Source organism: Schistocerca americana, chromosome X (assembly GCF_021461395.2).
Source record: "Schistocerca americana isolate TAMUIC-IGC-003095 chromosome X, iqSchAmer2.1, whole genome shotgun sequence".
In the NCBI taxonomy this organism is placed as follows: Eukaryota; Metazoa; Arthropoda; class Insecta; order Orthoptera; family Acrididae; genus Schistocerca; species Schistocerca americana.
In genome coordinates, this window is record NC_060130.1 from 826791003 (window position 1) to 826807163 (window position 16161).

Here is a 16161-nt window from a genome sequence, read left to right on the forward strand (position 1 = left end):
GAGACCGATGACCTCGCTGTCTGGTCTCCTCCCTCAAAACAACCCAATCCAACCAACCAGATATGCTCAACAGTGTTCATGTCTGGGGAGTTTGGTGGCCAGCAGAATTGTTTTCTCTATAATCACGAATTTTCAGAGGACCAATGAAGTGAACACAGATGCATTGGCATGATGATGAGTCAACCCACACGTCTTGTGTTGTCAGTGACTCCCAGAAGGCGTATGTGAGCATTAAATTTACTTGTTTTTCAACTCAGGGCTTTAGCGCTGGGACCGATCTTGAGACGGAAAAGCTTCTGTCCACAAGTAAGCACGGTTACTGAAAGCATCGCTCGTGCGAACTCAGCTTGCCTTTCTCTCACACCATATACTGCGAACCATTGACGAAGGGCAACAGGTAGATTTCATATTTCTAGATTCCCAAAAAGTGTTTGATACGGTGCCCCACTGCAGACGGTTAAAGAAGGTACGAGCATACGGAATAGTAGGTTCCCAGATACGTGAGTGGCTGGAAGACTGCTTGAGAAATACAATACATTACGTTGTCCTCGACGATGAGTGTTCATTAGAGACAAGATTATAGTCAGGAGTGCTCGAAGGTTGGTTCAAATGGCTATGAGCACTATGGGACTTAACGTCTGAGGTCATCAGTCCCCTAGAATTCAGAACTACTTAAAGCTAACTAACCTAAGGACATCACACACATCCATGCCCGAGGCAGGATTCGAACCTGCGACCGAAGCGGTCGCGCGGTTCCAGACTGTAGCGTCTAGAACCGCTCGGCCACTCTAGCCGGCAGTGTTCGAGGGAAGTGTGGTAGGGCCGCTATTATTCTTTATATACATAAATGATCTAACGGATAGGGTGAGCATCTATATGTAGCTGTTTGCTGACTGCGTGGTGGTCTATGGGAAGGTGTCGAAATTTTGTGACTGTGGGAGGATAGAAGATGATTTAGACCAACTTTTTAGTTGGTGTGATGAATCGCAGCTAGTTCTAAACGTAGAAAGATGTAAGTCAGTGCGGAAGAGTAGGAAAAACAAACCCGTAATCATCCAATACAGCATCAGTGGTGTGCTGCTTGACACAGGAAGAAAGAAAGGAAGGCTGAGTTTAACGTCCCATAGACATCGAGGTCATTAGAGACAGAGCACAAGCTCGGATTGTGTCAAGGATGGGAAGGAATCGGCCGTGCCCTGTCAAAGGAACCATCTCCGTCTTTGCCTGGAGCAATTTAGGGAAATCATGGAAAACCTAAATCTGGATGCTTAACACAGTCGCAGCTATTGCATATCTAGACGTAACGTTGAGTACGAAATGGGACTAGCACTTAATGATTGTACAGTAGTAGGGAGGGCAAATGATCGACTTGGATTAATTGGGAGATTTTTAGAAAAATGTGGTTCATTTGTAAACGAGACCGGATATAGCACGTTTGTGCGACTCATTCTCGAGTACTGCTCGAGTGTTCTGGATCCCCACCAAGTCGGTTTGAAGGAAGACACCGAAGAAATACAGAGGCGGGCTGCTAGATTTGTTACTTGTAGGTTTGAACAACAGGCAGGTATTACGGAAATGCTTAGAGAACTCAAGTGGACATCCCTGAACGGAAGGCGACGTTCTTTTCGAGGAGCGCTATTGACAAAATTTAGAGAACCGGCATCTGAAGTTGACTGCACAGCGATTCTAGTGCCGACAACATGCTTTTCGCGGAAGGACCACGAAGATCAGTTGCGAGAAATTAGGGCTCGTACGGATGCATATAGACACTCGTTTTTCCCTTGTTATATTTGCGAGCGGAACAGGAAAAAAATGGCTCTGAGCACTATGGGACTTAACTTCTGAGGTCATCAGTCCCCTAGAACTTAGAACTACTTAAACCTAACTAACCTAAGGACATCACACACATCCATGCCCGAGGCAGGATTCGAACCTGCGACCGTAGCTGTCGCGCGGTTCCAGACTGTAGCGCCTAGAACCGCTCGGCCACCCTGGCCGGCCGGAACAGGAAAGAAAATGATAGTACTGGTAGAGGGTACTCTCCGCCGCGTACCGTATGATGCTTTGCGGAGTATGTATGTCGATGTGTTACACGTTTTCGGTCGGTTTGTTTTTTGTTCCCAAAACGATGTGAATACATGACCCAGCGAGGTGACGAACCGGTTAAGACGCTAGAACAGCTTTGGGACGATCGAGGTTGAAATCACCATTTGGCCATCCAGATTTAGATTTCCCGCGATTTTCTTAAACAAGTTAAGGCAAGTGCCGGAATGGTTTCTTTCAGAAGGACGCTGCTGACTTTATTTCCTATCCTCTACTGTCTTATTGTCTACGCGCAGTTAATCATGATTTTCCTCCCTTCTCCGTACATATGAAATTTAAGTTCTTAAAACAGTTTCATCATAGTGTTTGCAGCTTTCTTTACTTATACACTATTCAATAAAATCGTGCCATCCGCAGCACCTTTTATATTTTAAAATCTGTGTGGCGATGATTACAGGAAATTGCAGTGTATATTTTGCTTCGTGTTGTTTAGAGATAAGTATTACTGATTACAGGGAGAGAACTTTTACAGAGGCAACAAGATGCCACATTTCAAAGAATACGTGTCAACACTAAGTAGTTCGATGTTTTCGAATTTGCTTCATTATTTAATGGGTAACGAAGTTTTCGTCTACACATTAATCAGAAAGGTAATTTTTTGGAACGCGCACCATCGCAGTCATCAGCGAAGGGTTAAAAATTGCAGCTATTACGTACGCTACCGGAGAGTTTCATAAGCCGCAATTAAAGTGGCAGTTTAATTTTTAAGTTTATTACGATATTAAAGTAGAGATATCTTGTTTAATGCGCCTTTCGTATGCTCAACTACATGCAGTTTCTTGTGTACGTTGTTTCGTGTATATCTAGTTTATTCGATCCGTTGCCTGCAAAATCAACGCATTAACAGGCCTCACACGGGATAGCAAAGTATTTGAGGTAATGTTGTTTGGGAGCCCCAGTAGGCTGTGGGAGAGAGCGGTCGGAAGGGGGGGGGGGGGAGGGAGGGTGTAAAGGCCTGGGGTGGGGAAGGCTGCCGTCAGCAGAGCCCAAATATGATTGTGCCGGAGATATTTCAGATGCACCGGCACGACTCCCGCTCCCACAGTTTGCTGGGCCAATCCGCACAGGTTCTCTAATCCAGCGGCGAAATGAAAGCCGGCCCTGCGTCTGACTGCCTTCTGTTGACCCAGGGATTCTCTGCACAGCCTCTGTTACTGTCTACTGTAGAGAGAGACAAAACTCCAAGAAAGTGGAATACGTGTTCTACGTCTTAATTAAGATGACACTGACACCGAGGTAATTGTGGACATGGTCATCATGCTATCATCATCATCATCATCGTCATCATCAGCCATTTGCATCCAGTAATGGATAAAGATGTTCATATTTCTCAGTGGGTTACCATCTTCAGCTATGTGTTTCCAATTTGCCCCCGAATGTTTCAGAATGCATACTGTCACTTTTCTCTACTTCACCGTTCAAATGGTTCAAATGGCTCTGAGCACTATGCGACTTAACATCTGAGGTCATCAGTCGCCTAGAACTTAGAACTAATTAAACCTAACTAACCTAAGGACATCACACACATCCATGCCCGAGGCCTGATTCAAACCTGCGACCGTAGCGGTCGTTCGGTTCCAGACTGTAGCGCCTAGAACCGCATGGCCACTCCGGCCGGCCTACTTCACCGTCTCCAACGCGTTGCGTCACCTGAAATGCAACAAAGTTTTCATTTCTTTTTGTCCATTTACCATCTGTTTGCTGAGCTAAATTGTGTGCCGACCTCTGTTTTATTTAAGCAATGTCTTTCCTAGGGAAGATCTCGACGATAGTTTTATCAAAGTGAACTGAAGACATACCAGGGTGGTAGCACGGCCGTATTTTTTCTCCAGATGCAGGGGAGGAGACGTAGTAATTTCGTACATTCCAAAACTCCTACAGGTGAAGCAACATAACACGCTACATTTTGACATTTGTTCACAGTGTAATGTGTATGAATGCACCTTTCGTTGTATAAACTACTGAACGATTTAATTTTGATACTACATTGTTACGTTAAAATGTTATGTAGTGTACCTTCCTGGAAACTACACTACTGGCCATTAAAATTGCTACAGCACGAAGATGACGTGCTACAGACGCGAAATTTAACCAACGGGAGGAAGATGCTGTGATACGCAAATGCTTAGCTTTTCAGAGCATTCACACAAGGTTGGCGCCGGTGGCGACACCTACAATGTGCTAACATGAGGAAAGTTTCCAACCGATTTGTCATACACAAACAGCAGCTGATCTGGGGTTGCCTAGTGAAACGTTGTTGTGATGCCTCGTGTAAGGAGGAGAAATGCGTAGCATCACGTTTCCGACTTTGATAAAGGTCGGATTGTAGCCTATCGCGATTACGGTTTATCGTATCGCGATATTGCTGCTCGCGTTGATCGAGATCCAATGACTGTTAGCAGAATAAGGAATCGGTGGGTTCAGGAGGGTAATATGGAACGCCGTGCTGAATCCCAACGGCTTCGTATCACTAGCAGTCGAGAAGACAGGCATCTTATCCGCATGGCTGTAACGGATTGTGCAGCCACGTCTCGATCCCTGAGTCAACAGATGGGTACGTTTGCAAGACAACAACCACCTGCACGAACAGTTCGACGACGTTTGCAGCAGCATGGACTATCAGCTCGGAGACCATGGCTGCGGTTACCCTTGACGCTGCATCAGAGACAGGATCACCTGCGATGGTGTACTCAATGACGAACCTGGGTGCACGAATGACAAAACGTATTTTTTGGGGGTGAATCCAGGTTCTGTTTACAGCATCATGATGGTCACATCCGTGTTTGGCGACATCGCGGTGAACACACATTGGAAGCGCGTACTCGTCATCCCCATACTGGCGTGTCACCGGGCGTGATGGTATGGGGTGCCATTGGTTACACGTCTCGGTCGCTTCTTGTTCGCATTGACGGCACTTTGAACACTGGACGTTACATTTCAGATGTGTTACGACCCGTGGGTCCACCCTTCATTCGATCCCTGCGAAACCCTACATTTCAGCAGGATAATGCACGACCGCATGCTGCAGGTCCTGTACGGACCTTTCTGGATTCAGAAAATGTTCGACTGCTGCCCTGGCCAGCACATTCTCCAGATCTCTCACCAATTAAAAACGTCTGGTCAATGGTGGCCGAGCAACTGGCTCGTCACAATACGCCAGTCACTACTCTTGATGAACTGTGGTATCGTGTTGAAGTTGCATGAGCAGCTGTACCTGTACACGCCATCCAAGCTCTGTTTGACTCAATGCCTAGGCGTATCAAGGCCGTTATTACAGCCAGAGGTGGTTGTTCTGGGTACTGATTTGTCAGGATCTATGCACCCAAATTGCGTGAAAATGTAATCACATGTCAGTTCTAGTATTATATATTTGTCCAATGAATACCTGATTATCATCTTCATTTCTTCTTGGTGTAGCAATTTTAATGGCCAGTAGTGTATATTATCTCATTTGCACACAAGCCTCTTGTTTTGGCACCATTTAAAACCAAATAACATAGACTGAATAATTTTTCTTGTAGATCATTACCTGCCCTGAAATCCGTTTTTATGCGACAAAATCAGCGAAGTTTTCAAAAATTTGGTATTTATTTTTATTGTTCATAATATCTCAGAAATTTCTGGTCCACCGTTGGGACGCAAAACGATTCTGCGTAGCATTGATTAGACAAGAAGTTCGCAGATTTCCGTAGCTATGTGGCACTAGATGTCAACGAACAGATTACGCAATTCCCGTAGATCACCGGCCAGTGGATGTAGGTGCGGACTTGCGCCTGATAGCGCCCCAGGTGAGTTCCAGAGGGTTTAGATCAGCCGAATTCGGTGGCTAAGATATTAGCGTGATTTCAGGATAGTGATCCTCAAGGAACATTAGCAGCCGATCGCTGTGGCCGAGCGGTTCTAGGCGCTTCAGTCCGGAACCGCGCTGCTACTACGTCGCAGATTCGAATCCTGCCTCGGGCATGGATGTGTGTGATGTCCTTAGGTTTAAGTAGTTCTAGGTCTAGGGGACTGATGACTTCAGATGTTAAGTCCCATAGTGCTCAGAGCCATTTGAACCATTTTTGGAACATTATCACTATTCTGGCCTTATAAGACGGACAGTTATCCTGCAGGAACATGGAACAGCCATCAAGGAAGGCATGAAGCATGAAGGGATGCAGGTGGTCCGTAATACGGTTCGCATTGTGCGAAGCTGTCATGGTGTTCCCTATTACTGGTGTGGCTCCTTTGGAAACCCAGGTGAATGTCCCTGATAGCATAATACTGACCCCACCGGTCTGAGCTCATGGTGCGCTGCATTCGGCTGGATAATGGCGTATGTGGACAAGATCACCGATCTGGAGTAATGCGAAACGTGATTCATCCGACTACGCGACACGTTTCTATTGATTCATGGTCTAGTCCACTGCAATCTTAAACGACGGTGTCATTGGAACACACAGACGTCGTCTCCTGCGCAGCTCTGTATTCAGTAATGGGCGCTGAACAATGTGCCTGCACCAGCACTGAGCTCTGTCGTCACACTTGCCACGGAACGTCACCTATCCTGCGGGTTGCGTAGAAGTAGGCCGATAGCTTGGGATGGGCTATTTTGTGATGAAGCACGGTGTCTATAGCCTGATCGTCGACAACTGTTCCGTATAAACGCTCTGTGAGGCTGTAGGAGATACGCGATGCCACAAAACATTAGCAAAATGAAAACCTGCAGACGCTTGGTGCACTCTCCATGAAAAGTAATCTACCGTTTTGCTCATAAACGGACGGAAAGTCACATTAGTGATATTTTTACTTGAAGTACTCTAAGCCATACACCGTTACGGAATATAAATGCAGATTTGCACTGATGGGGCCAAACATTATGATGATAGCCCACGTCCGGATGCCTCCTGGTGGTTTTGCAGGCACGTTACACAGTAAGGTAAGTATCATAAGCAGAGCAAAAACTAATGGGGGAATCGTTATAGCGACAATACCATACACTCCACAAATGAAGAAATCAACTGCTATAAGCATCTCTGAAAAAATGTGGATTCTTATGGTCCGGTGTCTGTAAACGAGTGTCTCGTGACGCTGAGCCTGAGCGCGTGCTACTGTCGTGAGCATCTGCGAAAGGTGGTTGAAGGAGATTAAACCATGAGTAGGCGACAACGGGTTGGACGTCCACCATGGGTCAGTAGAAGCCGGTCATCTAGTCGGGTGAATCACATTTCTTCTTACACCAGGTAGTTGTTCATGTTCGGTTACGCTGTCATCCAGACGAACGATTGCTCGAGATATTCAAATAAAGAGATATGTAAACAGCCAGGATACGGCGCCGCGGTCGGCAACGCCTAAATAAGACAACAAGTGTCTGGCGCAGTTGTTAGATCGGTTACTCCTGCTACAATGGCAGGTTGTCAAGATTTAAGTGAGTTTGAACGTGGTGTTATAGTCGGCACACGAGCGATGGGACACAGCATCTCCGCGGTCGCGTACGACCATTTCGCGACTGTACCGTGAATATCAGGAATCCGGTAATACATCAAATCTCCGGTATCCCTGCGGCCGGAAAAAGATCAGGCAAGAACGGGACCAACGACAACTGAAGAGAATCGCTCAACGTGACAGAAGTGCAATCCTTCCGCGAATTGCTGCAGATTTCAATGCTGGGGCATCAACAAGTGTCAGTGTACGAACCATCCAACGAAACATCATCGATATGGGCTTTCGAAGCCGTAGGCCCACTCGTGTACCCTTGATGACTACATGACACAAAGCTGTACGCCTCGCCTGTGGCCGTCAACACCGACGAGTCTGGTTTCAAATTGTATCGAGCGGATGGACGTGTACGGGTATGGAGACAACCTCATGAATCCATGTCTCCTGCATGTCAGCAGGGGACTGTTCAAGCTGTTGGAGTCTCTGTAATGGTGTGGGGCGCGTGCAGTTGGAGTGCTATGGCTCCCCTGATACGTCTAGCTTCCTGTCTGATCACCTGCATCCATTCATTTCCATTGTGCATTCCAACGGACTTCGGCAAATCCAGCAGGACAATGCGACACCCCACACGTCCAGAATTGCTACAGAGTGGCTCCAGGTACACTCTTCTACGTTTAACATTTCCGCTGGCCACCAGACTCCCCAGACATGAACATTATTGAGCATATCTGGGATGCCTTGCAACGTGCTGTTCAGAAGAGATCTCCAACTCATCGTACTCCTACGGATTTATGGACAGCCCTGCAGGATTCATGGTGTCAGTTCCCTCCAGCTCTACTTCAGACATTAGTCGAATCAGTTGGAGTGATGTGGGACCCCGATACATCTAGATACGACTCTAACAGGTGTCAGGTACGTAAGAATTCTGTCTGATCACCTACATCCATTCATGTCCATTGTGCATTCCGACGGACTTGGGCGATTCCAGCAGGACAATGCGACGCTCCAGACGTTCAGAATTGCTACGAAGTGGCTCCAAGAACACTCTTCTGAGTTTAAACACTTCCGCTGCCCACCAAACTCCCCAGACATGAAAATTATTCAGCATATCTAGGCTGCCTATCAACGTACGGTTCAGAAGAGATCTCCACGCCCTCGTACTCTTACGGGGTTGTGGACAGCCCTACAGGAATCATGGTGTCCATTCCCTCCGGCACTACTTCAGATACTCGTATTAGTCGAGCCATTGCCACGTCGTGTTGCAGCACTTCTGCGTGCTCGCGGGGGTCCTACACAATATAAGGCAGGTGTACCAGTTTCTTTGAATCTTTAGTATAAAAATAGTGGAGATGGCTCTGAGCACTATGGGACTTTACAGCTGAGGTCATCAGTCCCCTAGAACTTAGAACTACTTGAAACTAACTAACCTAAGGACATCACACAAATCCATGGCCGAGGTAGGATTTGAAACAGCGACTGTAGCGGTCGCTCGGTTCCAGATTGAAGCTCCTAGAACCGCTCGGTCACTCCGGTCGGGTCTTTAGTGTATATAATTATTAGTTTGTACTTGTGATGATAAAAGACAGAAGTTTCTTGTTATTGTTGATAAATGCGGAAATTTCTTTATGAAGAATAGAAATATATTTTTCGTAAGTTCGACTAGCAGAAAGTATTGAAGAGAGATTTGATATATTTTCGTTTTGCGATTGTTTTCTGTTTTACCTCTTTGTTGAGGAAATTGCGTTTACTAGCGCTATATGATAAGTACGTATTGTTTTCTTTATTGTTACTACACTAACCCTCTGTTTCACGTTATAAATCAATAATTTTCGAAGTAAAACTTAATTTTTACAATTTCAGTTTCACCAGAACTATTTTTTTTTATTCTTAAGTAACAGACAAGAGGAAAACTACGTAGAACAAAAGAATGTCCAGTAGGTTATCTGGCGCTTTATGCAGAGTGAAGCGAAATCCGCGCTCTCGGGCTCCGCAGCGCGACTCCTCACATACCAGCGATAAAAAGAAAAATCTGTCACAAAATTTCGTCTGGCGAGTATATCCGGCAGAAGAAGGACGTTAAGAGTGACAATCCGGCATCACTGTAACAACACGTATGCTATCTACCTCTGTCTACACGATTTAATCTACTTGTAGCGTTTTGCGCAGTGGGTAGAAAAAAATGGTTCAAATGGCTCTGAGCACTATGGGACTTAACATCTATGGTCATCAGTCCCCTAGAACTTAGAACTACTTAAACCTAACTAACCTAAGGACAGCACACAACACCCAGCCGTCACGAAGCAGAGAAAATCCCTGACCCGCCGGGAATCGAACCCGGGAACCCGGGCGTGGGAAGCGAGAACGCTACCGCACGACCACGAGATGCGGGCGCAGTGGGTAGTGTGGTGTCACCGCCAGACACCACACTTGCTAGGTGGTAGCCATTTAAATCGGCCGCGGTCCGCTAGTATACGACGGACCCGCGTGTCGCCACTGTCAGTAATTGCAGACCGAGCGCCGCCACACGGTAGGTCTAGAGAGACGTCCTGGCACTCGCCCCAGTTGTACAGCCGACGTAGCTAGCAACAGACACTGACGAAGACTCTCTCATTTGCCGAGAAGATAGTTAGCATAGCCTTCAGCTAAGTCATTGGCTACGACCTAGCACGGCGCCATAATCCTTTGTTATATTGCTATATTACTTCTGTATCATCAAGAGCGATGTTCTACAATTGTGGATTAAAGTTAAGTATTCCAGCAGCTACGTACTTTTCTTTATAGCCTTCATTACGTATCCTGTTTCAGACCTCACGCCATCCTGCGTGAGCTTATAGCGTGCATTTCGGCTTCCTCAAACAACACGGTGTTGGCACTTCTGCCGACACTTCAGGTAGAGTTTTGGGTTAGCATGCAGTAGGTCGAGGGTTCAATCCTGGGTTGGGGTACTTTTTTTTTATTTACTAATTTCATTCTGACATTTCGTATTGTAACATAGACCGTTTCTTATGTCACATGTACCCTAAATTTACGACATTTTGTAACGCTGAACACAACAAAAACGTGGTTAGAAAAATAAGAAAAAGGCAGATGAAACAACTAATGGGACCGTGGTGAAACAAATACAAATAGTAACCGAGTTTGGACATTATTCTCAAAGCACGTTGCTAGTCCTACTGGTAACGGAAGGCCCTAACGAAATGTAATGGACCTGAACGAGGCAAGAATAATAGTTGGTACTAATCTATGTGACCATTAGAGAAGGGTACAAAGAAAACAGGTTTCGTTTCTAGTAGAGGAAGTGGTGCGCATAAATTCGAGGCCACGGCCTGGAAAGGGCATCTTTAAAAGCTGACCAATGTTCCATTCGTACGATTGTCGTATCTATGTGCAAATGTTTACCAGAGGACCCGCTGCAATCGCTGTTGACGATTAAGATGCCAGATAATATACCACTTGGATTACATTTACCAAATAAAGAACACATTCTTGAACCCACGATCGAACCCTAGACCTCCTGCACGCTAACCCAAAACTCTATCCACTGCACCAAGTGTATAACACAACTCTGATGTGTTGACAGAGCTAGTAACTATACATGTGGTTACAGTGTTGCCAGATTCCCACTCTTTAACGTCCTTTTTCTATCGAATGTACTCGACGGACGAAATTCTACGAGAGACATTTTTTTTGTCGCTGGCATGTGTGCAGTCGCGCTGCGAAGACCGAGTGCGCGAATTTCGCTTCACCCTGTATATTCTCACTCAGTTTCTAGACGGTTCACCGCTTCCGTTTTTTAGGGGAATCTAGTAAGACACTAACCACATATGAAAAGAAAGCGGCCATTATGAGGTAACGCCCAATAGGTATGCAACACAACAGTGTACAGGTAACACAGGTACGGCCTTAACTGACCAAAGCTACTAGGAGAACTACTGTAGTCTATGCTTACGTACGGTAGTCTACAGTAGACTACGGTAGTTTACCAACTCTATGGTTGATGTCGTCCCCAACGGCGATGGCATTTTCCAGCAAGATAACTATCGTTGGCGCAAGGCCAGAATCGTATTACACTGCTTTGAGGACCATAACACTGAACTCGCATTGATGTCCTGGCCACCACATTCTCCTAATATAAATCTGACGGAACACATTTACGATGTTATCGCGTGGCAGTTGCTCGTCCGCACACAACCGGCTCCTAATTTACAAGAACTACGTGACTTGTCCGTTGACATCTCGTGCCACAAAGCTCCGGAAACCAACCACGTACGCAAAATGGCTTCTGTATTGCTTCCAAAAGTGGAGCAACTCGTTATTAAGTAAACGGTCGTAACGTTTTGTCTCATCGGTTAGTATAACGTTACGCTATTGTATCACCTATAGTAGTTACAATTTTGTTTCGTTTCACTATCATTCAACAATTAGAAACCGAAGAGGAACTAACATAAATATGAGCGAAATTGATCATTTAAATAAAGATGCGTAGTTACTTCACTGAAAATATACCGTCATATGACATACCTCAGCGTTAAAGGTTTAAAAGGACGGACAACTATAGTTGCCTTCTTGTTCGTCTTAATCCACCGTGAGGAAGAGTGATGAAGACGAGGATTTTCTAACGGCTGCTGTCCGTGTGAAAACCAGATGGTCGCCAATACCTGACGTGAAGAATCAGAGTCGGGCTAAAAAGCGATCTTGAGGAACGGGCATTATTTCAGTTTACTCGTATATGTGACTGTACTAATGCTGGTAACGCATTTGCTGCTATGTTTGTTCGATTTCGCTCGCTTGAAACTGAGGGAAGGTAATTTCTTTGCACACAACATGTGAAATAATTGGCCCAAGTTCGTAGGCAGCGGCTTCGACACGAATATACTCGCCGCCGATACAAACGTCACTTACGTGTCAGTACACGAAAGCTGTGGCACTCAACAAGGAAGTAGACGCCACTTGGCTAGCTTGCGGGGAAGAGTTTGTGACGTATGGTTCCTGATCACCAGAATTTTCGCTAATGTCCTGAATTCCGTTTCATGCCTCACGGTAGTGTCTCATGCAGTGCGGGTATGTGACATTGTTGGTGGCCCGTCCGTTGGACAGGGAGTGCAAACTCTGTAGAACCTCTGGTGCTATCCGACAGAAGAAGGCTGGGTGCCAGCACCGGATTGCCTGCTGGCAGTTGTATTTCAATTTAAAATTTTGTGCGGAAGTCTTTAAGACAGAACTCACCATGATTTCACTGATTCTTTCGTAAGTGCGTGCTTCGTGTTTTCCATAACACCTTAAATGCGACATAAATGTAACATGTTGCACCTAGATGTAATGAAACTCAGTTACATTACTGAAACTTCCTGGCAGATTAAAACTGTGTACCGGACCGAGACTCGAACTCGGGACGTTTGCATTTCGCGGGCAAGCGTTCTACCATCTGAGCTACCCAAGCACGACTCACGCCCCGTCCTCACAGCTTTACTTCCGCCAGTACCTCGTCTCCTACCTTCCAAACTTTACAGAAGCTCTCCGGCGAACCTTGCAGGACTAGCACTTCTGAAAGAAAGGATATTGCGGAGACATGGCTTAGCCACAGCCTGGGGGAAGGTTTCCAGAATCAGATTTTCACTCTGCAGCGGAGTGTGCGCTGATATGAAACTTCCTGGCAAAGGTCCCGAGTTCGAGTCTCGGTCCGGCACACAGTTTTAAGCTGCCAGGAAGTTTCATAACAGCGCACACTCCGCTGCAGAGTGAAAATCTTATTCCAGTCACGTTACTGTTTCTGAAAATTTCAGCGCCAAGAGGGACGAGTGACTGCAATGAAATTTCTTCCACATATTAGGCGCATTACAATACACAAATGGTCAGAATTGCAGAACTGTTAATGCAGCATGATTAAGAATTCAGTAGTCTGAAGCCGACACGTACTGTATTCAGAGCCTCTAGAAGTCGTAGCTTGAAAACAGACAAGGTCTTTATACGCTGCTGGGGAACACTGCCACGCGGTTTGTAGGCGAATCCACAAACCATACACAGTGGTTTAAGGAGGACCATAAAGAATAAGTTTCTGACCGACCCTAGCTCAGATACTTTCGATCGGCAACATGTAACGCAAAGAGGCAGGCCAAGTTACGAAGTGCTACCTGTCGCTCTTAAAAGAAGAGCCGTGCGGTTCTAGGCGCTGCAGTCTGGAGCCGAGCGACCGCTACGGTCGCAGGTTCGAATACTGCTTCGGGCATGGATGTGTGTGATGTCCTTAGGTTAGTTAGGTTTAATTAGTTCTAAGCTCTAGGCGACTGATGACCTCAGAAGTTAAGTCGCATAGGGCTCAGAGCCATTTGAACCATTTTCTTAAAAGAAGACTTACTCATAATTCGCCACTGTGGCCGAGCATTGTCCTACTGAAACATGGCACATGGAGCTGTCTGAAGAAGAGGCAGCGCCTCGGCTCTAATACCTCCCTGATGAAAAGTTTGTTACTCAGATTGGCCTCAAAACATATGAGGCGAAATCACATGTTATAACCAATGGCGCTCAAACCAAATACACGTGGCTTTTGTCCGCTATTTCGCAGAATAGTGCAGTTTACACGACTGCGTTCGCCGTGGTAGCGTCCAACACATCTGCGGCCATCTCTGTAGGGAAGTTAAAGCGGGACTCGTCTGAACAAACTTCGTCCTTCCACTCAGCATGCCAGTGACGACATTCATGTGCTCATTGCAGTCTTAGGCGTTGATGGTTGCTGGTCGTGGAAGCCAACGGAACAGCATGCGTGCCAGCGGTCAGAAGACGGCGTCAAACTGTCACTGCCATGGAGGTAGAATAAGGGGAGATGACGCTACAGACTTACGCTTACGTTGTTTTGAAGCCAGTGGGCGGGGCCTGCCGCCATCTTGGATCCCCCAAAACATTAGCAGACGAGTGTTTACAATTCCTTCTTGTTCGTTATTTCTGTCGTGTGCACGCGATATTTATTTGACATAGTAAATGTTACACTGTTTTCATGAACAACACAGCATAAGGAACGCAACTTCAAACGTTTTTCTGGTCTTAAATGCGTATTCGATACAGTAAAACGACACGAAAATATGACACTTCTGGCCTCAGTACTGTAATTCCTATTTGTTTATACACGTCGAATAACCGAGAAGAGAAGTATGTGCTATGAAAAGCGTGCTTTCGGAATCCATTTCTATTCACTTACATTATGTTTGTGTCCATAATTGATAAAGCCAGAACTGCAAAAGCAATGATTGATAGTTTAGAGGCACTGATTTGGCAGCAATTTACAGGGTAACAGGAGAACACAGTGATTAATGTAATGATCTAAATAGCCTGGACATAGATGGGGAACTTTGCTTTAACAAATATGTAACCCTTTAAGTACTTATAATTTAACCACTGTAACAAAAAAAATGGCTCTGAGCACTATGGGACTTAACATCTATGGTCATCAGTCCCCTAGAACTTAGAACTACTTAAACCTAACTAACCTAAGTGTGGCGTCACCGCCAGACACCACACTTGCTAGGTAGTAGCCTTTAAATCGGCCGCGGTCCGTTAGTATACGTCGGACCCGCGTGTCGCCACTGTCAGTGATTGCAGACCGAGCGCCGCCACACGGCAGGTCTAGAGAGACTTCCTACCACTCGCTCCAGTTGTACAGCCGACTTTGCTAGCGATGGTTCACTTTCAAATTACGCTCTCATTTGCCGAGACGATAGTTAGCATAGCCTTCAGCTACGTCATTTGCTACGACCTAGCAAGGCGCCATTATCATTTGCTATTAATCTTGTGATGCATGTACCGTCAGACCGATCTTTACCAATTATGGATTAAAGTTAAGTATTCCAGAAGCTACGTACTTTTTTTACTAGACTCAACTCCTTTAACTGTTCCAGACCTCACGCCAGCCTGCGTGAGCTTAAACGCGTGCCTTTCGGCTATCTCATAGTGGCTTGGCTGTCTTGCCAAGTCACAACACTAAGGACATCACACAACACCCAGTCATCACCACTGTAACAGGTGTTTCACACATTTTACTGAAGATTTAATTAACTACGCGTAGTTACATTACTTTTATATTAAATTATCGCATTTTAAAACATTAGTCCCCATTTCCAGGATATTTCTTGCCAGGACTTTTCAGTTATTTGGGAATAACCAAACAATGAAAACCAAGTGCATCGCTCACCTCCAGAGCGCTCTTCGCGTTGGATTGATAGGAAATGTAAAGTCAAATCACAGAAATGAAATCATACTGCAAAACTTTACAGAATTCCAAGTATATATAAGAAAATAGCGCTTAAATAAGGCCACTTACGAATGAAATGTGATTTGTTTAGACTACAATCAGAACGATTAGTACACCAGTAAGCGACGCAAGCCGGCATTTTTTTTATCAAAAACGCTTCACGACTACACGGAATCAAAACTACCAGTAGCGAATGTTTTGGGGTGGCTAACATGGCGGATCTTCACTTGGGTCGGCTTCAAGTTTGTGACGTCATGATAGCTCCTCTTATTTTTACCTCCATAGTCACTGTAGACATCTCCACAGCCGCTGAAGTGCTCCAACGACGAGTCAGCACTGTGGGCGAAGCTGATCTGTCGGTGACAGGCATGCAGATAAGATGGCGCACATCCTGC